This window comes from Tachyglossus aculeatus, chromosome 5 (genome assembly GCF_015852505.1).
Source record: "Tachyglossus aculeatus isolate mTacAcu1 chromosome 5, mTacAcu1.pri, whole genome shotgun sequence".
Classification (NCBI taxonomy): Eukaryota; Metazoa; Chordata; class Mammalia; order Monotremata; family Tachyglossidae; genus Tachyglossus; species Tachyglossus aculeatus.
Window position 1 is genome coordinate 98,773,302 of NC_052070.1, and position 23,540 is coordinate 98,796,841.

The 23,540-nt window shown below is 49.5% G+C and overlaps 1 protein-coding gene and 1 non-coding gene across 2 annotated transcripts in view; both read right to left on the reverse strand.

Moving 5' to 3' along the window:
• The window catches only part of KLHL25 (kelch like family member 25), a 37,926-nt gene that overhangs the window by 9,250 nt on the left and 5,136 nt on the right, over positions 1–23,540 (reverse strand). The gene's annotated exons all lie outside the window — the stretch shown is intronic.
• Positions 4,574–4,711, reverse strand: LOC119929176. The gene has a single exon (XR_005451313.1). It is a non-coding gene; the product is annotated as a small nucleolar RNA SNORA7 (small nucleolar RNA).

Here is a 23,540-nt window from a genome sequence, read left to right on the forward strand (position 1 = left end):
TGAGTGCTGCGGGAAGGAGAGATAAAAAGTGTGTGGAGGGGTGAGTATGAAAGTGTGTGTGTGTGTGAGAGACAGAGAGAGACAGAAAGTGTAAGACAGTGAGAGGGCGTGAGTGAATGTGTGTTAGTGTGACGAGAGGGTTTTGAGACTGTGGGAGAGTATGAGTGTGTGAGAATGAGCGAGTAAGAGGGTGTGTGAGAAAGTGGGGAGAAAGAGAGAGAGAGAGAGAGAGAGAGAGAGAGAGAGAGAGAGAGAGAGAGAGAGAGAGAGAGAGAGAGAGTGTGTGTGTGTGTGTGTGTGTTTGTGTTTGTTTTGGGGGGCCCAGAGCCTCCCGGGCCATACTGCCCTTTTTCCTTATGGTTTTCGTTAAGCACTTACTATGTGCCAGGCACTGTACTAAATGCTGGGTTAGATGCAAACTAATGAGGTTGGAAACAGTCCATGTCCCACATGGGGCTCGCAGTTTTCATCCCCATTTTACAGATGAGGTAACTGAGGCCCGGAGAAGTGAAGTGACCTGCCCAAAGTCACAGGGCAAACAAGTGGCAGAGCTGGAATTACAACCCAGGACCTTGTGACTCACAGGCCCACATGCTCACAGGCCACGCTGCTTCTTGGGGCAGGGCACTGTTCTATGAGCTTGTGAAAGTATAACTGAGTTAGTAGACGTGGTCCCTGCCCTCAAGGAGCTTCGGGCAGGCAGACGGTGGGCCCCTTCATCCCAACCTTTGATTTTAATGGATTGGCCACTGCAGGAGACGAAGTTGGAACGCTTCATTTACCATGTTTGGTAGGTAGCCAACCAAAAAACTCCATCACCGTGTGCTCCAAATCAGCAAGCACAGTCAAGTCATCATTGGCTGACTGCTTCACGGAAGAGCTGCATTTGGGACAGAGAGCAGCTGGGTTCATCCAGTTACTACTTTGGAAGAAATAGTTCCAGATGTGGAGCTGCTATTGGTTCCATGGAAAGAGCTATGCCTGGATTTGAAGAGATTACCTAAAGCCCACTGCTCTTTGACCTCTGCCTCATAGTCGTCGGCTGCCACCCACTGCTATGACACCATCTTTAGGGGATTGGACTCCGTTTGGGGATTTGGGCAGTCTGGAAGTTTCCCGAGAAGCAGATCGCCACATAATAGCCTCCCAGATTCCTCCACTCGGTCCCCAGGTTGCTCACAGCCTGGGGGCAGGGGAGGGTCAGGTTCTCTAGATGGGCACCGAATTTGGGAAGAGCCAGATGGGCTTTACTTTCAGACCAAGCGGTTCCTCCAGATGATTCAGAAACCAGAAGGCGGCTGCTGGGACCCCGGAGGGGAATCTGACCAGACCTTCTGCCTGTAAACCCCCAGGGCTCTCTCTCAAAGCCCTTATGAGAAGCACAGGAGAGCGGAACCATGGGAAAGAGCTCTTCAATCAGGAAATGAAGAGCGCTTAACACAACAGTCTGGATTTACCTCAACTCACATGGCCAAGGAAGCTTAAAACTCACGGAGTGGGGCTGCCTCTTCAAGGACTATGGTGCCAGAGGCAGTGGCATCTGTCTCTCGGGCAGCTAGCGTCTGGCCACCAGATTGGGTCACCATGAATGGCTACCCTCTTCCTGGTGCTTGGTGCCCTGGGGGCATGGCCAAAGGGTTGGGACTCCTATGTGGAGCAGGTGATGGACAGCAGCGTGGCTCAGTGGAAACAGCACGGGCTTTGGAGTCAGAGGTCATGGGTTCAAATTCCAGCTCCACCACTTGTCAGCTGTGTGACTTTGGGCAAGTCACTTAACTTCTCTGGGCCTCAGTTCCCTCATCTGTAAAATGGGGATGAAGACTGTGAGCCCCAAGTGGGACAACCTGATTACCTTATATCTACCCCAGCGCTTAGAACAGTGCTTTGCACATAGTAAGCGCTTAACAAATACCAACATTATTATTATTATTATTATCAAACGGTAATTCCCAAAGTGCCACTTGCACCTTTAACTCTGGGAAAGATCAGTCTCCTCACCAAACACCTGTGCCAAAAAGAGCCAACCTTCTACGTCAGGCCCAGGGTCAGTATTTATTGAGCGCTTACTGTGTGCAGGGCACTGTACCTAATAAGCACTTGGAAGAATAAAATGCAACAATAAACAGACACATTCCCTGCTCACAATGAGCTTACAGTCTAGAGGATGGACCAAGCCATTCTGCTTCCACTAGCCAGTCCTCTCTCTGCCGGCTCACCTACCATCACGAGTGGACCAAATCTAACTGAAATGAAAACTCAAATCCAAAAATGAACTTTCCTTATTAGTAAATATCGGATGTGTACGAGCAAACTGTAAGCTCTGTTGCTTGTGGACACACACACACACCAACATGCCATTTCAAAACAGGATTTTCACAAACTGAAAATGCAAATAAATGTGTTTCCTCCTTCCACAGACACCAAGGGCACCACCCCATCCAGTGGGCGCCCCCTCCCACAGCCCTCAGCAGGTACTCGGGAGAGCGGAGGAAGGAAGAAATTACCTGACGGAGGTGGATTTGAAATCAGCATCCAACTCGATCACTCCCCCGTCCCACTTCTCTCACTCTCCTAGCTCCCTTGTCATCGTCCAGGTAAATAAACACAAAGCCACAAGCATAATTCACTGCTGCTGCTTAGTTCATATCATCAAGAGTATTCATTGAGCACTTACTATGTGCATAGCACTGAACTAAACACTTGGGAGAGTACGATACAACGGAAGTAGCAGGCACATTCCCTCCCCAAAATGAGCTTACAGTCTGAAGATGATAATAATAATAATTACGGTACTTGTTATGCACTTACTATGTGCCAAGCACTGTTCTAAGCACTGGGTAGATACAAGCAAATTGGGTTGGACACAGTCCCTTTCCCAGATGGGGCTCACAATGTTCATCCCCATTTTACAGATGAGGTAACTGAGGCCCAGAGAAATTAAGTGACCTGCCTGAGATCACACCGCAGACAAGTGGCAGAGCAGAGTTTAGAACGCAGGTCCTTCTGACTCCCAGGCCCATGCTCTATCCACTAAGGTACACTGCTTTGGCATCCCGGGCTAAAGCCAGAGAACCCCTGAGCAGCCTCAGCTTTGGGTCTTCGCTGCAGGCAGGAGCTCAGTTCCAATCAATCAATCAATCAATCGTATTTATTGAGCGCTTACTGTGTGCAGAGCACTGTACTAAGCGCTTGGGAAGTATAAGTTGGCAACATATAGAGACAGTCCCTACCCAACAGTGGGCTCACAGTCTAGAAGGGGGAGACAGAGAACAAAACCAAACATATTAACAAAATAAAATAAATAGAATAGATATGCACAAGTAAAATAGCGTAATAAATATGTACAAACATATATACATATATACAGGTGCTGTGGGGAGAGGAAGGAGGGGGATCAGTCTGCGAAGGCCTCCTGGAGGAGGTGAGCTCTCAGTAGGGCCTTGAAGGGAGGAAGAGAGCTAGCTTGGCGGATGGGCAGAGGGAGGGCATTCCAGGCCTGGGGGATGATGTGGGCCGGGGATCGACAGCCGGACAGGCGAGAACGAGGCATGGTAAGGAGATTAGCGGCAGAGGAGCGGAGGGTGCGGGCTGGGCTGTAGGAGAGAAGGGAGGTGAGGTAGGAGGGGGCGAGGTGATGGAGAGCCTTGAAGCCCAGGGTGAGGAGTTTCTGCCTGATGTGCAGATTGATTGGTAGCCACTGGAGATTTTTGAGGAGGGGAGTAACATGCCCAGAGCGTTTCTGGACAAAGACAATCCGGGCAGCAGCATGAAGTATGGACTGAAGTGGGGAGAGACACGAGGATGGGAGATTAGAGAGAAGGATGATGCAGTAGTCCAGACGGGATAGGATGAGAACTTGAATGAGCAGGGTAGCGGTTTGGATGGAGAGGAAAGGGCAGATCTTGGCAATGTTGCGTAGCAGCCTGGTGAGAGGGGGTCCTGCCCAGAGGATTTCTGCTCTGCCCAAATAAGTCCCAATTAAGTGCTCAATACAGTGCTCTGCACAAGGTAAGTGCTCAACAAAGATGACTGAATGAAAGTGCTATAACAAGGGCCACCAGAGTCTACCGCGTGGCTGTATTTATGCCAGGAAGACGAGTGTGAGCTTGCTCATGAGACCCACTCTCATTAATAACAGTGAAAACCCCTGCTCTGAGGAGAGGAAGACTGGGCCAGAGGGGCCGGGGGGAGGTCCTGTTTTAGGAGCAAAACTGGTCGGTCCAGAATTTACCTATGAGTTGCGGGTAGCCCTTTGGCTTCACCCCCCAACAGTGCTGCAGAGCAAGCAGTTGGCCACTGAAACTGCCTATCCCTTCAAGGCCCGTTTGTCTTAAGTCTTTACCAGTAGTCTTGTCTTATGCCGTCGAGTCGTTTCTAAACGATAGCGATGCCAGGGATACATCTCTCCCAGAACGGCTCACCTCCGTCTGCTGTCATCCTGGTAGTGTACCCATAGAGTTTTCTTGGTAAAAATATGTAAGTGGTTTACCACTGCCTCTTTCCTTGCAGTAAACCTGAGTCTCCACCCTCGACTCTCTCTCATGCCACCGCTGCCTAGCACAGGTGAGTTCTGACTTGTAGCAGATGGCCTTCCACTCGCTAGCTACTGCCCAAGCTAGGAATGGAATGGGTAGGCCTCCACTTGACTCTCCCTCCTGTAGTCGAGACTGGTAGAGTAATGAAAACTTTCCAAACGCGACCCTGAGAGGTGTCAACAGTAGTACTAATGGTATTTATCAAGGGCTTATTGTGTGCACAACACTGTACTAAGTGGTGGGAAAAATTACAGTTAGGAATTGGACACGGTCCCTGCCCCTTGGGGGGCTAACTCCAGAACCAAACCAAGGCTCATCCCGGAACTTGTGACACCCCGACTGGCCTATGTCCACACCCATCCCTCCCATCTCCACCCTCATCCCCTGCTGGTTCCTTTTAGAAGCAGGCATGCCTAACAATCTGTGGGGGGCAACGTGCCGGGGGCGGGTGGCCAGATGGGTGAGGCAGGGGTGGGGAGGGCGTAGCCAAGTCAAAGCCCGCTGGGGTGGCATGGGAGATGGCTGGGCTTGCTCTGCACGCCCCCTGTGGCTCCAACTCCCTGACCCCCACTCCTGCGACCCCTGCCCACTCCTGATCAGAACCCCATTCTGAGAGTCTCCCTCCCCGTCCCCCATAACTAACGATCCTATACAGGTTGGTCCTCCAGATGGAGCCCATGCCCGGTACCGGGCAAGCAAACCAGTCAGACAACGCCCTCCCCTCCCCGACCCGCCGCACACCCATCTAATTCCAGAAAGGTTCCACTCTTCTGCTCCTAGGTCAGGTGACCCTCTTTAAGTTGCCCTTGGCAGAGGGCAACACATTTCTGAATGCATGCACCGAATAGCTGGGCCTCAACTTGTCAACTCAGTTTCTCAGCATTGGATCAGAATGAAAGCACGCTCTCAGATAGCGGGGGCGTTCTCCTGCCCCTCCTCTCTCCGGCTGTGGCCCGTAGAAGGGGAGGCAGTCGAAGACCACTCTCAGCAGCCAATCGGGCTACGAGCGCTAGAGAGGCGGGAGGGGTCATCGAGGACTGTGGCAGGAAGCTGAGAGCCAGGCAGGCGACACCCGAAAATAAACTGCAAGCTGCCACCACATATTTCCCAGAACTCCCCTCCCTAAACTTGACAACTTATACACAAGACACACACACACATGCATGCATGCACCTTTGGGTCTTTTGTTTTGGGATTTTTTGTTTTTTGATACAGCTGGGATTGTGCTTGCCTTTGCTCTGTGACAGGCTGGATAGCCAACCTCAACAGAAGCTGCCAAGCTGTGCCTCCTCCTTCCTGCCTCACCTGCCCAGTGAGGCAAACATTCCTTCGATTCGGTGGGCTTCCCCAGGGGGGCACGGGGAGAGGTGGCCTGCAGCTGAACCATCTGGGCCTCCTGCATTCCCAGGCCAGATCTGTGGGGTAAGAGAAGCACCTGTCTCAAAGCCAAATGTTGGTAAACAAGGACCTTGGGGAGCGGCAGGACGGGAAAGAAGGCAAATGGGTTGGCATTCAGGAAATATAACCCCGTCTCTTTGGGGGGCTTCATCTGCTCCCACCACCCACCTTGACATGCAAGGAAAGGGGGAAGAGGCAGGCCCGCTCTTTGCCCCACAATTCCGCTTTCTCACCATCCCTTCGCTTGCCTCTACCACTCACTACAATTACTAGTTACCATTATCTGCCCTGGCCTGCCTCTAATTCACTGTGATATCTTTCTCACCTTTCTCCTCTCCTCCTCCATACCTGCACTGGTTCTCAGGGAAATCAGCATCTATGTAAACATTCGCGACAACACCGTCCATTTCTTCTTGCTCCTCCTCACCCACTCACCACCAACTGGGCCACACCCTGGATTTGATCGTCACCACCACTATAAAAACTGTGGTATTTGCTAAATGCTTACTATGTGCCAAGCACTGTATTAAGTGCTGGGGTAGATACAAGATAATCAGGTCCCCCATGGGGGTTACATTCTAAATTGGTGGGAGAACAGGTACTGAATCCCTCATTTTGCAGGTGAGGAAACTGAGGCCCAGAGAAATTAAGTGACTTGCCTAAGGTCACACAGCAGGCATGTCGTGGAGCCAAGATTAGTACCCAGGTCCGCCAACTCCCAGGTCTGTCCTCTTTCCACTAATAATAATAACTGTGGTATTTGTTAAGTGCTTACTATATGCCAGGCACTGTACTAAGTGCCGGGGTAGATACCACCAAATCGGGCTGGACATAGTCCCTGTCCCACAATTGGCTCACAGTCTCAATCACCATTTTATGAGGTAACTGAGGCAAAGGAAAGTAAACTGACTTGTCCAAGGCCACACAATCAGACAAGTGGCAGAACCGGGATTAGAACCCATGACCTTCTGACTCCCAAGCACGTGCTCTATCTACTATCCCATGCTGCTTCTCCATACTGCTTCCCATCAGTCACTCCCTCTCCAACCTGACCTAACTCTGACCAACTAACCTCATCAACTAACCTCACCAACTCTGAAAGCCCTCTCTCTGATAACATCCTCCTCACACCCTGCCCCGGCAATACTGTCTCAACATTCATTCATTCATTCATTCGATCGCATTTATTGAGTGCTTACTTTGTGCAGAGCACTGTATTAAATGCTTGGAAAGTACAATTCAGCCATAAAGAGAACAACACTGCCTCCACAGAGACCTCTGATCTCTGGAACCCCTCCACTTATCCCAGACTACCAAGCTCCATTTGGACTCCCTATCAATCAATCAGTGGCATTTATTGAGCACTTACTGTGTGTTGAGCACTGTGCTAGGTCCTTGGGAGTGGATAGACATGTGCCCTGCCCACAAGGAGCATACAGTCTCCCTAACTTTCTCCCCCTCTAGATTATAAGTTCACTGTGGGCAGAGAACATGTCTACCAACTCTGTTGTATTGTACTCTCCCAAGTGCTTAGTACAGAGCTCGGTAAACAGTAAGTGCTCAATAAATACCACTGATTGATTGATTCCTTCTCTGTTGCACAAATCCACATTCTCAACACCACCCTCCTTATTGAATTCAATTATCTCCCTCCTCCCCGCCACACCTCTATCAATCTACCACTTTCCCCCTCAGTCCAGGATTACCTCCATAGTGGGCATCCTCCACCCCTACATTTAACAAACACCACAATTATCATTATCATTGTTAAGCACTTTTACATTCTAAGCACTGAGGCAGATATAAGATAATCAGTTCCCACATGAGGCTCACAGTCTAAGTAGGAGGGAGCACAGGTATTGAATTCCTACTTTTTAGATGAGGGAACTGAGGCACAGAAAAGTTAAATGACTTGACCAAGATCATACAGCAGCCAAATGGCAGAGCTGGGATTAGAACTCCGGTCCTCTGAGTCCCAGGCCCGGGCTTGTTCCACTAAGCCACACTGCTTCCATTTGTGCCATGAAGTTTCTTGTGGGAAGAAATCCACCCACCAGGACAACTTCATATACTACAAATTCACTTGCTTTCAATAAGTCTACCTTCTCTTCTAGTCAGCAACACTTTTTCTGCATTAACTCCTCTGTCCATCACACCCACCCAGTGGTCCACACCTTTGAGTCCCTCCTGAAACCTTCAGCCCCCTAAATTTCCTCTTGCCCCCACTGACCTTGCTAACTACTTCATTGATAAAAAAAAAAACCATGAGCTCCCCAAACTTTGTCCCCACCCTTCCCCTCCAGCTCCCTCCTACGCCTACATCCACTCTCTTATAATAATAATAGTAGTTATTATTATTAACATTATAATGGTATTTGTTAAGCATTTACTATGTGCCAGGCATTGTTCTAAGCGCTGGGGTGGATACAAGCAAATTGGGTTAGACACAGTCCCAGCTCACAGTTTCAATTTCCATTTTACAGATGAGGTAATTGAGGCACAGAGAAGTGAAATGACTTGCTCAAGGTCACATAGTAGATTAGTGGTGAAGCCTGGATCAGAACCCATGACCTTCTGACTCCCAGACCCGTGCTCTACCCACTATGCCATGCTGCTTCGTACTAAGTACTACTACTACTACTACTACTACTACTACTACTACTACTACTGATAATAATGTTGGTATCTGTTAAGTGCTTACTATGTGCCAAGCACTGTTCTAAGCGCTGGGGAGGTTACAAGGTGATCACATTGTCCCACGGGGGGCTCTCAGTCTTAATCCCCATTTTACAGATAAAGGTAACAGGCACAGAGAAGTTAAGTGACTTGCCCAAAGTCACACAGCTGACAATTGGTGGAGCCAGGATTTGAACCCATGACCTCTGACTCCAAAGCCCGTGCTCTTTCCACTGAACCACGCTGCTTACTGTGTGCCAGCATGGTGCTAGCATGGGGTAGATACAAGACAATCATCTTAGACACAGTCCTTGTTCCACAGAGGGCTCACAATCTAAGTGGGAGGGAAAACAGGTATTTTATCCTCAATTTACAGATAGGAATACTGAAGTCCAGTAACAGAGGGAATAGGATTTAATCCCCATTTTATGGATGAGGAAACTGAGCACAGAGAAGTACAGAGACTTGTCCAAGGTTACACCAGAAAAGTGGCAGAGCCAGGATGAGAACCCAGGTCTTCTGACTCTTAGGCTTGGGTTTTTTCCATGCTGTTAAAAAATGTAAACCATTATTATTATTAATAATAATACTTGTTAGGCACATACTACGTGCGAAGCAATGCTAAGCACCAGGGTAGATAAAGATAATCAGACAGAGTCTCTGTCCTACATGGGAAGATTAGATATTTAGACCTCATTTTACAGATGAGCAAAATGAAGCAGTTAACCGAAGGTCGCTCAGCAAACGAGTGGTGAAGTCGGGTTTAGAACCCAGGTCCTCTGATTTCCAGGCCCATGGTCTTTTCACTAGGCCACATTGATTCCCTATCCTTTTCCGCTATCTTGCAAGAGATCAACTGCCTGTTTTCAAATTCCACCCTCTCCACTTTCTCCTCAGACTCCATCCCTCTGCATCTTCTAAAAACAGTTGTACCCGCTTTACTCCCCCAGGCCCCGCCCCCTGACTGCCACCTTCGCCCACTCACTCTCTGATGGCCCCTTCCCATCTGTCTTCAAAGCTGCCATCTCCCTTGTCCTAAAACGACCTTCTCAAGATTTTACTGTACCGTTCGTTTATTGCCCAATATCCCTTCTGTTGCTGTCCAACTCTTCAAGTGAATTCTGTATACCCACTGCCTCCATTTCCTCTCCTGTAATTCATTTCTTGACCTTCAACAGTGTAGCTTCCTCCCACTTCGTTCTGCTGACAGGGCTCTCTCTGAGATCATGTTAAACTGCTTCTCGGCAAATCTAGCCAATTCTTCTCCATCCTAATTTTCTCTGGGCTGCCATTGATACTGAGGACCGACTCCCTCATCCTGGAAATGTTACCTACCCATGGTTTTCTTAGAGGGTGGGAGGCAGAGGAGGAGCCTGCAAAGTAGACCGAGAAACCAGGAGAGGAGAGCGTCAGTGAAGACAAGATTAGGTAGTGTTTCCAGAAGAAGGAGGTGGACCAGTATCAAAGGCATCTGAGAGGTCAAAGAGGATTAGGATGAAGTAGAGGCCATTGGATCTGTCCGGAAGAGACTTTAGAGAGGGCGTTTTTTGTGGAGTGGAATGGAGGGGGTGGAAGCCAGATTGGAGGTGGGCAAGGAGAGAATCAGAGGAGAGGAAGTGGAGGCAGTGAGTGGAAACAACTTGCTTGAAGTTTGGAAAGGATGGCATGAGGGAGATGGGACGATAACTGGAAGGAGCCATGGGATCAAGGGAAGGTTTTTTTTTGGGGGGGGGGGCATGGGTATGTTTGGCTTCCCTTCATCCTTGACTTCAAGGCCCTACTGAGAGCTCAACTTCTCCAGGAGGCCTTCCCAGACTGAGCCCCCTCCTTTCTCTCCCCCTCTTCCCCCTCCCCATCCCAACAGCCTTACCTCCTTCCCCTCCCCACAGCACCTGTATATATGTATATATGTTTGTACGTATTTATTACTCTATTTATTTATTTTATTTGTACATATTTATTCTAATTATTTTATTTTGTTAATATGTTTTGTTTTGTTCTCTGTCTCCCCCTTCTAGACTGTGAGCCCACTGTTGGGTAGGGACCATCTCTATATGTTGTCAACTTGTACTTCCCAAGCGCTTAGTACAGTGCTCTGCACACAGTAAGCGCTCAATAAATACGATTGAATGAATGAATGAATAACTTGTTCCTGATCTGATCATTGTTCCTCCTTGCCATCAATGAAACCAAGTTATCCCCACCTGACACTGTCTCCCCTCCTTTTCTCTCCTACAGGGGCCTCATCTTCTCCCACTCCCCAAGACTCATAGGGAAAGGGGGCGTCAGCTTCTTTCTTAGCCCCCAGTTCCACTGTAGCACCATCCCTCTTTTTTCCTTCTTTGAAAACCCATATGACGCATCTCTACCACCCACTCCGATTACTTGTCACACCCACCTACCACCAGGATCCACCTCCAACATCCTGAACCGTTTGGATGCTTTTCTCACATTCCTGATCTTGATACCCTGATCCTCAGGGACCTCAACCTCCATGGGGATTTTCCCAATGACCCCTACACTGTCCACTATCTTCCTCTATTTGACTCCACTGACCTCCTGATCCAACCCACCTCACCCTCTCATCCACTTAGACGAGGAGGTGGGAAAAGAGGAGGGGGAGAGGGCTAGGGAGGGAAATGGGGAGGGGGCTAGGAAGGAACATGGGAGGTGGAGGAGGGAAGATGCTCTCTCACACTCACTGTTTTCACCAGGAAGACCTTAACCTACCTAGACTGATTTGGGCAGCAGAAAGCCCCAGAAGGCCGAGTTGTGACATAGGGCAACTCTGCCAGGGTGACAGGCTTCCTGCTGCTGCTCCAGAAGGTCCATGCCAACCAGGGGAAGGGTAGGGTGGGGTGTGACGGTGTTGGGGAGAGGGCATAGCGGGCCCAAGTCTCAATTTCGCAAACGAGAAGCTGCGATCACAGCAAAGGACAAGAAAAGGGAGCCGGAAGCTAGGTGACCTCCAGGTGACGCAGCCGCTCCTGGCTTTGAGGGTGGAATTCCATCTATGCAGGGCCATGGGACTGCTAGGAATTTTCCCCATCCAGTCACTGGCTCTCTTCTCTCCCATGGGACCAGGCCCTCATCCATCAAGCTGAACTGGTTCACCCTACCAACAGGTTAAATCGTTATTAAGTGCCCATAGAGGGCACAGTGCTCCATAGCACTGACTGAGAGGGCAGAATCGAGCCCTAGGATGGCTCAGGGTAGCACAGGGTTGCAATCCTATCCCGGCTACGATGAGCAATCCCTGCTGCTGATGGCAGAGACTCTAGCCTGCTGCTTCTCCTCCTCTTCCTCCCTGTGTCTTCTGCCACCTCCCGTCAGGGTTTCCCTGATCAGGTGCTATGTTCTCTGCCCATCCTACCCCTTCATTCCCGGGCAGAGCCCGTTGCTCTCCCTCCCAAGAAGCAGCATGGTCTAGAGGATAGAGCCTGGCCTGAGACTCAGAGAACCTGGGTTCTAATACTGGCACCACCAAATCTGCTGTGTGACCTCGGGCGAGTCGCTTCACTTTTCTGAGGCTCAGTTCCCTTATCTGTGAATTGAGGATTCAATGCCTGTTCTCTCTCCGACTCAGACTGTGGGACAGGGTCTGTGTCCGACCTAATTAACTTGCATCTATCCTAGTGCTTAGACCAGTGCTTGGCACATAAGCACTTAACAAATACCATAATTATTATTTTCACTATTATTGTTATTGGAAGAGAAGCTGGAACCATTTCCCTTACTGCTCAGGAGCCTAATTCACTCAGGATAAAGCCGTCCCAAGACCATCACAATGATTAATGATTGTGGTGTATGTTAAGCATTTACTCTACCCATCAGTACATTATAACCACTGTGGAGGTGACCTGCATCGTTCTTGCACTTGAATTTGAATCGCTCCACCCTCAGCCCCACAGCACTTAGGCACATATCCACAATTTATTTCTTTATATTACTATCTGTCTTCCCCCTCTAGACTCTAAGCTCCTGGGGGTCAAGGAATGGGTCTACCTACAGTTACATTGTACTCTTCCAAGTGTTTAGTACAATGCTCTGCACACAGTAAGCACTCAATAAATATGATTGATACAAGCCAATCAGATCAGACACAGTTCCTGTCTCCCATAGGACATTCAGGCTAAGAGGGAAATGAAACAGGTATTTCATCCCCATTTTACAGATGAGGAAACTGAGGCAGAGACAACTTAAGTGACTTGCTCAAGGTCACAGTGCAGGCAAGTGGCAGAGCTGGGATCAGACTTCTAAGTTTCTGTTCCTTCCACTAAGCCACACTGCTTCTCTATTTGTTGCAGCTGGGTATTCTTTCCCCATGCTTAATAGAGTGTTCTGCACACAGAAAGCATTTATTAAATAATAATAATGGCATTTATTAAGCACTTATACGTGCAAAGCACTGTTCTAAGCGCTGGGGAGGTTACAAGGTGAGCAGGTTGTCCCACGGGGGGCTCACAGTCTTCATCCCCATTTTACAGATGAGGGAACTGAGGCACAGAGAAGTTAAGTGATTCGCCCAAAGTCACACAGCTGACAATTGGTGGAGCCAGGATTTGAACATGACCTCTGACTCCAAAGCCCGGGCTCTTTTCCACTGAGCCACGCTGCTTCTCTGTATCTTTATATTATTATTACCACTACTGCCGCTACTAAGAGATAGCCTGTGTAGGTGGAGAGCAAATGAACGGCAAACGAGGAGAGAGGAATCCAATATATTCCTTCCCTGCCTCTTTTGGTGACGTGCATAACAATAATCATGACCCAATATACCTCTAGGCTGTAAGCTGCTTGAAGGCAGGGAACATGTCTACCAATTCTGTTATACTGTACTCTCCCACAAGTGCATACTACATAAATACCACGGATTGATTGGCATTCCTACCGAAGCCAGTGGATTCCTTTTCCAGTAAGGTGTCAGGTCCCTCCATCTCCCCAGATGCCTGTAGTTCAGGGCTACCAGCCTGTATCACGTGTGGAAAAATTCAAGGTTCAAGATGGGTAAATGTTTTCTCTGCTCTTTGCGCTTCTTGACTTAGAACACCCTCCCACTTCATATCCGACAGACGACTGCTTTCCCCAATTTCAAAGCCTTATTAAAATCATACCTCCTCCAAGAGGCCTTCCCCGACTAAGCCCTCATTTCACCGACTCCCTCTCCCTTCTGTGTGCCTGGTCCCTTTGAATTTGAACTCTTTAAGCCCTTATTAAGCACTTTAAGCCCAAGTGCTTAGTACGGAGCTCTGCACACGGTAATCACTCAGTAAATACCACTGATGGATTGTTTTTTATTACCCCTTCCTCAGCTTCATAGCACTTTTCCCAATATCTATAATTTATTTTAATGTCTGTCTCCCCCTGTAGATTGTAAGCTTCCAGTGGGCAGGGAACATGCCTACCAACCTACCACGCACATCTTTGATGGATCGACTGATTGATTCCTTCCTTGCCATTCTGTGCAGTTCATCCCTTGGGAAGACTAAAAGATGTGCTCACTCATCCATTGATTGCTCAACGGTATTTACTGAGTGTTTACTGTGTGCAGGCCTTGACCTAAGTGCTTGGGAGAGTTCCGTAATAATAATAATCATAATAATAATGGTATATGTTAAGCACTAACTATGTGCCAAGTCCTGTTCTAAGCACTAGGGTAGATACAAGGTAATCAGGTTGGACACAGTCTCTGTTCCACATGGGCTCACAGTCTTATCCCAGATTTTACAGATGAGGGAATTGAGGCCCAGAGAAGTGAAGTGACTTACCCAAGGTCACACAACAAATACGATTCTTGCCCAAGAGGGCTGACACCCAACGCAGCAGAACTGGCAAAGCTTTGCCGATGTCAGCTCTGGGTAACGGGGCGTTGTTGCCCAAATTCTAAAACCTTCCCGCGAACCTTGGAAGCCAGTGTGCTAAGAACAGCCCGTCAAGTGATTTATGCTCAACTATACCGTAGCCTTGACAGCTTAATAATAATGATAGTAATAAAAATCATAATAATACTTGTGGTAAACTCTGGAGTAGATACGAGATCATCATATCCCACATGGGGCTTACCGTCTAAGTAGCAGGGAGAATAGGTATGAACCCCCATTTGGCAGATGAGGGAACCAAGGCAGGGAAGTTACATGACTTGCTCGAGGTCACACAGCAGGTAAGTGGCGGGGCTAGGATTAGAACCCACGTCCTCGGACTCCCAGGCCCGTGCTCTTTCCACTAGGCCATGCTGCTTCTAAACCAGAGGCTCCGAACCCTGCATTCACACCCAAGGCGGGCCAGCCACCGCCTCGTTCAATCTCGGATCAAGACGTCCGAGCGGAGCAGAGGCGTGAGAGGACGGCGGGTGGGCTACCCTTCCTTAATCAATCAATGATATTTATTGAGTACTCACTGTGTACTGTACTCACTGTATGAAGCGCTTGGGAGGGTACAGTATTAACATAGTTGGGAGACCTGTTCCCTACCCACAACAAGCTTACAGCATGGCAAGGGAAGTTCCTCTCCTGGAGGGGCTGGGGGCCTCCTCGTGGGCCCAGCCAGAGTGTCGGGCAGGGCCAAGGCCACCAGGGAAGTGGGTACTCCTGCCTGCAAGTTGGGGGGCAGGGCGGGGCACCAGCGGTCTTGGGCTCAGGGTCAACATCTGTTGCAATGATCTGGTTGCTTCCCAGTTACTGGGAATGGGACAAGGAGTGGAGGAGGAGAGAGGCAATGATTGCATTGCATCATCTTCCTCTGACCCCACAGGAAGGCCTGGAGCTCAGTCTCCTCTTGCTCAATCCCAGCCCCCACCAACCCTCTGCCCCCTTTTTTAATGGTATCTGTTCAGCGCTTATTAAGCGCCAAACACTGCTCTAAGCGCTGAGGTAGGTACAAGTCCATTAGGTCGGACACGGTCCCTGTCCCACTTGGGGCTTACCTTCTAAGTAGGAGGGAGAAGAGAGATCACCATTTTACGGTTGAAGAAACTGAGACTCAGAGAAATTAAGTGCCTTGAACAAGGTCACAAAGCAAGCAATTGGCAGGTCCGGATTAGAGCCTGCCTTCTGCTCGAAAGAGTCTGTGGTTCTAACTGGCCAGGGTGCCAGGCAGAGAGGTGGGAGGGAAAGGCGCCATGGGCTGTCTGGAAAGTGGAGGCGGGTGGGGAAGAAGAAAGAGTTGGGAAGCAATGAGAAGGATGGAAGAAAAATAAAAAAGCGTGTCCACAACACCACCAGCTGAAGTTATCGGGGAAGAATTTGCCCTGGGTGGCGAAGGGACTGGGTCTCATCTTGGCAGCTCCCCCAAGGGGCAGGGGCACCATCCAGAGCTTCTCAGGAGTCTGGGCCATCATCATCAGCCTGGAGAGCCCCTTCTCCTCGAATGCATCGTGGGCTCTCTGCAACACAGTGCTCCCTCTGGGTTTAAAAAACACCAGGGTAAGCAAAGCAGATCCCTGAGGGGCCAGCATCATGCATGGCACCCTGTGGGAGTGCGAATCATGATGCCAACATGGGAGATAAAACTCGCTCTCCTGGCAGGGCCTGGTAAGACAGAGGCCAAATCCTCGGGGCCAATCCCTCTACCGGACCCATGTCAGGTCACGTTGGAAACCCCAGCATTGGTAGACATGCTCCCTGCCCACAAAGAGGTTACAATCTGCAGGGGAAGACAGACATTAAAATAGATGGGGGAATTAATCAATGGCATTTACTGAGCGCCTATTATGTGCACAAGACTGTTCCATGTACTTGGGAGAGTCCACTAGAGTGGGGAGAAGGGAAAATATTTCTGGATTGGCCTTCTGGCACCACCTGCATTCTTGGTGACGTCTGTTAGCCGTATGGCCAACATCAGACCACAATAATAACAATAATAACTGTGGTATCGGTTAATTGCTTCCTATACGCCAAGCACCTTTCTAAGTGCCGGGGTAAATACAAGATAATCTGGTCAGGCACTGTCCATTTCCCACTTAGGGCTCACAGTTTTAGAGGACCGGACAACTGGTATTTAAAGCCCATTTTTACGGATGAGGAAACCGAGACAAAGCGAAGTGAAATCACTTGCTCAAGGTCACACAGCAGGCAAGTGGCAGAGCCAGGATTAGAACCCAGGTCCTCTGGCTCTCAGGCCCAGGCTCTTTCCTGGCTCTTTCCCTAGAGAAGCAGCATGGCTCAGTGGAAAGAGGCCGGGCTTTGGAGTCAGAGGTCATGGGTTCAAATCCCGGCTCCGCCACTTGTCAGCTGTGTGACTTTGGGCAAGTCACTTAACTTCTTTGGGCCTTAGTTTACCTCATCTGTAAAATGGGGATTAAGACCGTGAGCCCCCCGTGGGACAACCTGATCACCTTGTAACCTCCCCAGTGCTTAGAACAGTGCTTTGCGCATAGTAAGCACTTAATAAATGTTATTATTATTATTATTATTATTATTATTATTATTATTATTATTATTATTATTATTTCCACTCAGCCAGGCACTAACCACATTACATTTACTAGGGTTTGGGAACCCGGGTGAACCAAAGTGGAATTTTTCTCCTGTATTGAAGGACGGTGGCATAGAAGGTGGTGGATAATCGAAGTGGGGCACCCACTGATGATCAATTTGTGCCTTCCCCCATCCTGGCCTCCCTCCACCAAGCACCCCAGCTCTATGTTCCAGGTGATGCTAGCCCAATCTCCCTATTCCAGACCCTCAACCTCTGATGCCGTTCCAGTACTGGATGCTTTCCCTAGTCCAATCCCACTACCCACCCCTGACAACATTGGCCCCAGAATGACTACAGGAGATGGCAGGGAAGGAGCTCTGTCCTGCTGCTCCTGCCTGCTTACCTGCCAGAAGGAGGCTTTATGTCCATGGGACACACAACCCCTTCCAAACCAGACCAAGATCTGCTCAGAAAACAGGACCCTGAATCCTGATTGGGAATCATCTCCCCCAGCAGAGAGCTAGAGATTTCCAATCGGATTTCCCCAACACTTGAGTTTTCTGCCCACGGGTTCCCTCCCGGCTTCTCATCTAGGGACTGAAGAAAAACTAGGAGAGAGCAGCCGGTTCCTTGGAATTTCCAAGAGGAGCTAACCACGCTTGTGAATAATTTCCATATTCTGCAATCCGTCACATTTTGGACGTGTGCCCTACCCTGGGCCAGCTGGAAGCTCTTCCTTCCCACTCAGCCTCTCCTGAAAGTTTTGTGATCACTCCTCCCACTCCCCGCCTACCACACTGCTTTTTCTTTGGCAAAACGAAGGGGAACAAGATGGCTACTATCCCCTCCAGCCCCCCAGGTTTTCCCCAGTTAGATGCTCCCCAGAAGCAGGAAAACAATCCCAACGTTTATCCTCCCATGGAGCCACTCGAACACAGAGCCAGCGTTCCAGCCTTAAGGCATTTTGTTGCTGTAGTGATTTGACGATCTCTTCAGAGACTTTTCTTCCCACCAGGGAGGATGAACGTGCGTGACTGCTCTAAGCGGTCCCGGGAACCACAAGTTCCCGGCTTCAAGGAACTTGGGGCATCCTCAATTCTTTCTCCCTTCTGACCTCAAACCCAGATGTTTGCTTCCGGCACAGCAAAAATGGCAGGGAATGCTTTCTGAGCTTTGTATTACAGCCCAAAGGGTCCCTCCAGACCCTGGAATATGCTGGGGAAGGATCCTCCTTTTTTGTTCATTATTATTATGGTATTTGTTAAGTGCTTACTATGTGCCAAACACTGTTCTAGGCGCTGGGGTAGAGATACAATAAGGTTGGACACAGTCCGTCCCACATGGGGCTCATAGTGCTACGTAGGAAGGAGACTAGGTATTTAATCTTCATTTTAGAGTTGAGGAAACTGAGGCACAGAGAAGCTAAGTGACTTGCTCAAGGTGATGCAGCAAGCAACTGGCAGAGCTGGGATTAGAACCCAGGTCTCCAGATTCCTAGGTCCGTTCCCTTTCCACTATGTCACGCTGCCTCCTTTTAATCAGGAATGAGTTCCTGTCAGTCATGAGCTTATGTTTTAATGGGAAGAGCACAGACTTGGGAGTCAGAGGACATGGGTTCTAACCCAGCCTCCTCCACTTGTCTGCTGTGTGATCTTTGGCAAGTCACTTTGCTTCTCTGTGTCTCAGTTACCTCATCTGTAAAATGGGGATAAAGACTGTGACCTCCACGTGGGACAACCTGATTACCTTGTATCTACCCCAGTGCTTAGAACAGTCCTTGGCACATAGTAAGTGCTTAACAAACACTGTCATTATTATTATTACTACCTTGGTCAGTCTTCTGTGGTGGGTTCCATGAGGTAGACAAGCATCATTCACGCCTTCAGGAGAAAAGTTATTTCAACAACGCTCTCAAAGGCCAACTCTTGGGGGTCATGGGGTGGTGGTGGTGGGGATATAGAGGGGACATCAACTCTGATCCACCCAACTGGTCCTTCCAGAGTCTCCCCGGAAAGTGAGATGCTCAGATGGGGAGGGCAGGCTGCAGCAGCCCTGCATTCCCCCCATTCTCTTGTAGGGTGAGCTGACACGTTTTCCCGGGACAGTCACCCCATCTCCTGAGAGGTCCTGGTTCCATGCCCCATTCTTATCTCACTAGGCCCCAGTGTTTGGGAAATCCAGTCGGCAACAAAGATGTTGACATGGATACCAACCCCAAGTGGGCACTGTCCACTGGCACCACGCTAACTCCGCAAGCCCCCACGTGTCCGCACCCGTTTCCTCTCACTTCCCTAGCCGGCTCCTCTCTGCCGCTCTCCTTTCACTCAGGGAGACCTGGATAAGGTGAAAGGGCCAATTCACGGTTTATGTTTGCTTCATCAGCTCCCTGTCCCGTTGGTCACGCCCTGCATGGCAGACAAAGCCAATGGGCTTGGGAAACAGCAAGCCACACAAAGACTTGCCTGTCAGCCTGCTGAGGGAGTTCACCAAAACAAGATCCAAAGCCCTTAAGTCAATCAAAGGTGGTAGTGGGAGAAAGAGAAAGCCAGGGTGGGTGAGAGGGCTCTCTCTGTTGCACACAGTAACTGACATGGCTCACAGCTGCCCTCCTTTCTCTGCTCCCCACAGGCATCCAGGACTGGGAGACCAATCCAGCCTCAATCACCGGGATTTGGGACTGAACCACCCACTCCTCTTTGTCCTGAGTGCTTGGGATGCTGGGGGTGAGTGGGGTGCTGGATACAGCTTTAAACAGCTAGACGTGTGCTGGTAACAAGAGCAGAGAGCTGCAGTTTGATGCTGTTCTCCTCCAGCACGGCCTAACTGGCTGTTTTTCCAGGCTGGTCCAATGCCACTCAGCTGGGCTATGCCCACTCCAGTCCCTCCCGAGAGGCTAACTGGTACACGGAGATGTGTGCTGAAAGGAGCGGGAACATTCTGTGAAATGATGACCCGCTTTGAACTTGGTATCACTCTGACATCACCACCAATGTGGAGATTTTATCCGGGTGGGTGTGTTACCCCATGTAACAGATGATCCCTTCCACATCATGTGCATGACCCCTCACATCCAATCCGTCACCAAACCCTGCCGGTCTCAACTCCATAACATCGCCAAGATCCACCCTTCCCTCTCCATCCAAACTGCTACCTTGCTGGTTCAATCTCTTATCCTCTCCTGACTGGATTAAAGCATCAGCCTCCTCTCTGATCTCCCATCCTCCTGTCTCTCCCCACTTCAGTCTATACTTCACGCTGCTGCCTGGATCCTCTTGGTGCAGAAATGTTATGGGCACGTTACTCCCCTCCTCAAAAATCTCCAGCGGCTGCCAGTCAACCTACGCATAAAGCAAAAACTCCTCACTCTCGGCTTCAAGGCTCTCCATCACCTCGCCCCCTCCTACCTCACCTCCCTTCTCTCCTTCTACAGCCCAGCCCGCACCCTCCGCTCCTCTGCCACTAACCTCTTCACTGTACCTCACTCTCACCTGTCCCGCCGCCGACCCCCGGCCCACGTCCTCCCCCTGGCCTGGAATGCCCTCCCTCCGCACATCCACCAAGCTAGCTCTCTTCCTTGATTCAAAGCCCTACAGAGAGCTCACCTCCTCCAAGAGGCCTTCCCAGACTGAGCCCCCTTTTCCTCTTCTCTTCCCCATCGCCCCCCACCCTACCTCCTTCCCCTCCCCACAGCACCTGTATATATGTTTGCACAGATTTATTACTCTATTTGACTTGTACATATTTACTATTTATTTCGTTAATGATGTGCATCTAGCTTTAATTCTATTTGTTCTGACAACTTGACACCTGTCCACATGTTTTGTTTTGTTGTCTGTCTCCCCCTTCTAGACTGTGAACCCGTTGTTGGGTAGGGACCGTCTCTATATGTTGCCAACTTGTATATCCCAAGCACTTAGTACAGTGCTCTGCACACAGTAAGCGCTCGATAAATATGATTGAATGAATGAATGAATGAGGACTGGTATTGAAACTACTTCCTTCCCTGTCTCCTGGCTTTGCAATGCTCTCGCAGCTTAAGACACTGCAGCAAAGGTTAGCCCATTTCTAATCCCTGTGGTCTTCTGCTCCTGTCTTCCAAACGAGCACGGCAATGCCATGATGCCTGAGGTTTGGTGGTGATGTGCCTTCAAAGTATTTCTTCTGTCTGATCTATCAAGGTTAACCCCATTTTGGCTCCCCAGAGAGTGATGGTTTGTCCATTGTCTCTCCAGGGTGCTGTCCACCAAAGACGTGATGTCATGGGTGCTGTTTTGACGGTCCGTCTGCAATCGGGGTCTTCACTCTTACTGTCCCCTCTCCTTTTTTTAAGGTATTTGTTAAGCACTTACTGTGTGCCAGGCACTGAACTAAGTACTAGGGTAGATGCACTGGGGTAGATACAAGATAATCAGGTTGGACACAGTCTTTATCCCCATTTTACAGATGAGGTATCCGAGGCACAAAAAAGTGGAGTCATTTGCCCAAGGTCACAGAACAGACAAGTGACGGAGCTGGGATCAGAACCCAGGTCCTTCTGATTCCCAGGCCCGTGCTCTATCCATTGGGATGCACTGCCCCACCTCCCATCAATTTATATTAAGATACTTCTGCAGGCTGTTAGCCCCTAATATTTTAGAATTAACAGCTCAGGCATCTTGCTCTAGGACACCGAAACTAATGACGTTTCACCTCCTGTCAATGCAGTGTGGAAGCAAGCAGAAAAACCCCATTGAGCTTTCCTCTGTAGGAATAAAGGACAGAAGGAAGCTTCCTTTCCAACTAAGGACATGAGAGTTGAATTCCTGCAGCCTGGCATTCAGGGCGCTCTAGCTTGACTGTAAGCTCGTTGAGGGCAGTGATCATGTCTTCCCTCTATTGCCACTTCAGGTCTTCTGCATTACCTGGGCACTTGGGTACTCACGCTGCCCCATAGCATTTGTGTCCAGTTCTTTACACGCTTTTCCTTCCTAGAATGTATTTTAGTACCTGCCTCCCACCTCACCTGTAAGATCCCTGAGGACACGGATCATATCACTTCAGCGTCACCTAAGCACCGGAGTAGTTTCCCAAGTGTTCGGTACAATTCTCTGCACACAGTAGGTGCTCAAATATTATGGATCCATCGAGTGACTGGGGGCTAAGGAGGCTCAGAAGGGGGGCACCCTCCCATCTCGACATGAATCAACTCACAGAGCTCCCCTCAGTGCAGTGTGGCTTAGTGGGTAGAGCACGGGCCTGGGAGTCAGAAGGATCTGGGTTCTAATCCCAGATTGGCCATTTGTCTGCTGTGTGACCTTGAGCAAGTCACCTAACTTCTCTGTGCCTCATTTACCTCATCTATAACATGGGGGTTAAGACTGTGAGCCCACCCTGGGGCAGGGATTGTGTGTGACCTGATTTGTTTGTACCCACACCTGCGCTTAGAACAGTGCTTGGCATATGTTAAGTGCCTAACAAATTCATTCATTCATTCAATTATATTTATTGAGTGCTTATTGTGAGCAAAGCACTGTACTAAGCACTTGGAAGACTACAATGGGTTATAATCCTGGTTTCGCCACATGTCTGCTATTTGACCTCTGGCAAGTCACTTAACTTCTCAGTGTCTCAGGTACCTCATCTGTAAAATGGGAATTGAGACTATGAGCCCCAGGTGGGACAGGGACTGTGTCCAACCTGATTACCTTGAATCAGTGCTAGGGACATATTAAGCAGGTAACAAATACCATAATAATAATGTAACTATTATTACAACATACCACATTTATGATGATGATGATGATTATTAAATAGTAGAGTTATCCTAAGCCCTGTCCAGGTGCACAGTAAACCAAGGCTTTAGTGTGGCCAGGCCTGTTGTCTGTCTCCCCCTTCTAGACTATGAGCCTGTTGTTGGGTAAGGGCCGTCTCTATATGTTGCCAACTTGTACTTCCCAGGAGCTTAGTATAGTGCTCTGCACACAGTAAGCGCTCAATAAATATGAATGAATGAGTGAATGAATGAATGAATGAACGGGGGCTGCCGGCATCCCAGGCTGGAGAGGGCAGTGGGCTCAGTCCAATAGCGGCGGGATGACGTGATAGCTCTTGACAGCGGAAGCGGAGTGAATAGCCACCATGGGGATGTAAAGTTGACGAACAAAGACACATTAATGGGCAGCTGGTGAAAGGCGAGATTCCCCCGTCCCTGTCGAGGGCTTGCTCTACCGGGCATTCCAACTGGAAGAGGCCAGTGCAGCCCAGCCGTGGCAATACAATTACCCAATCTAATGCATGACGCGAAACCGGGATCTCGATTACTCAATTCATTACGGTTCTCTGAGCGGCTGCTCTCCCAGGGAGGTGCTTGCCCTCCCTCACTGGCCAGACCATCAGACGGCTCTTCTTCTGTCCTGCTCACCCCCAACAGAGCCTCCAAAGGACCAGCCAGAGTTGGGCTCTGCCTGGGTCTTAACCGTGGAGCGGTGCACATTTATTGTTGCATTGTACTCTCCCAAGTGTACTAAGGTACAGTGC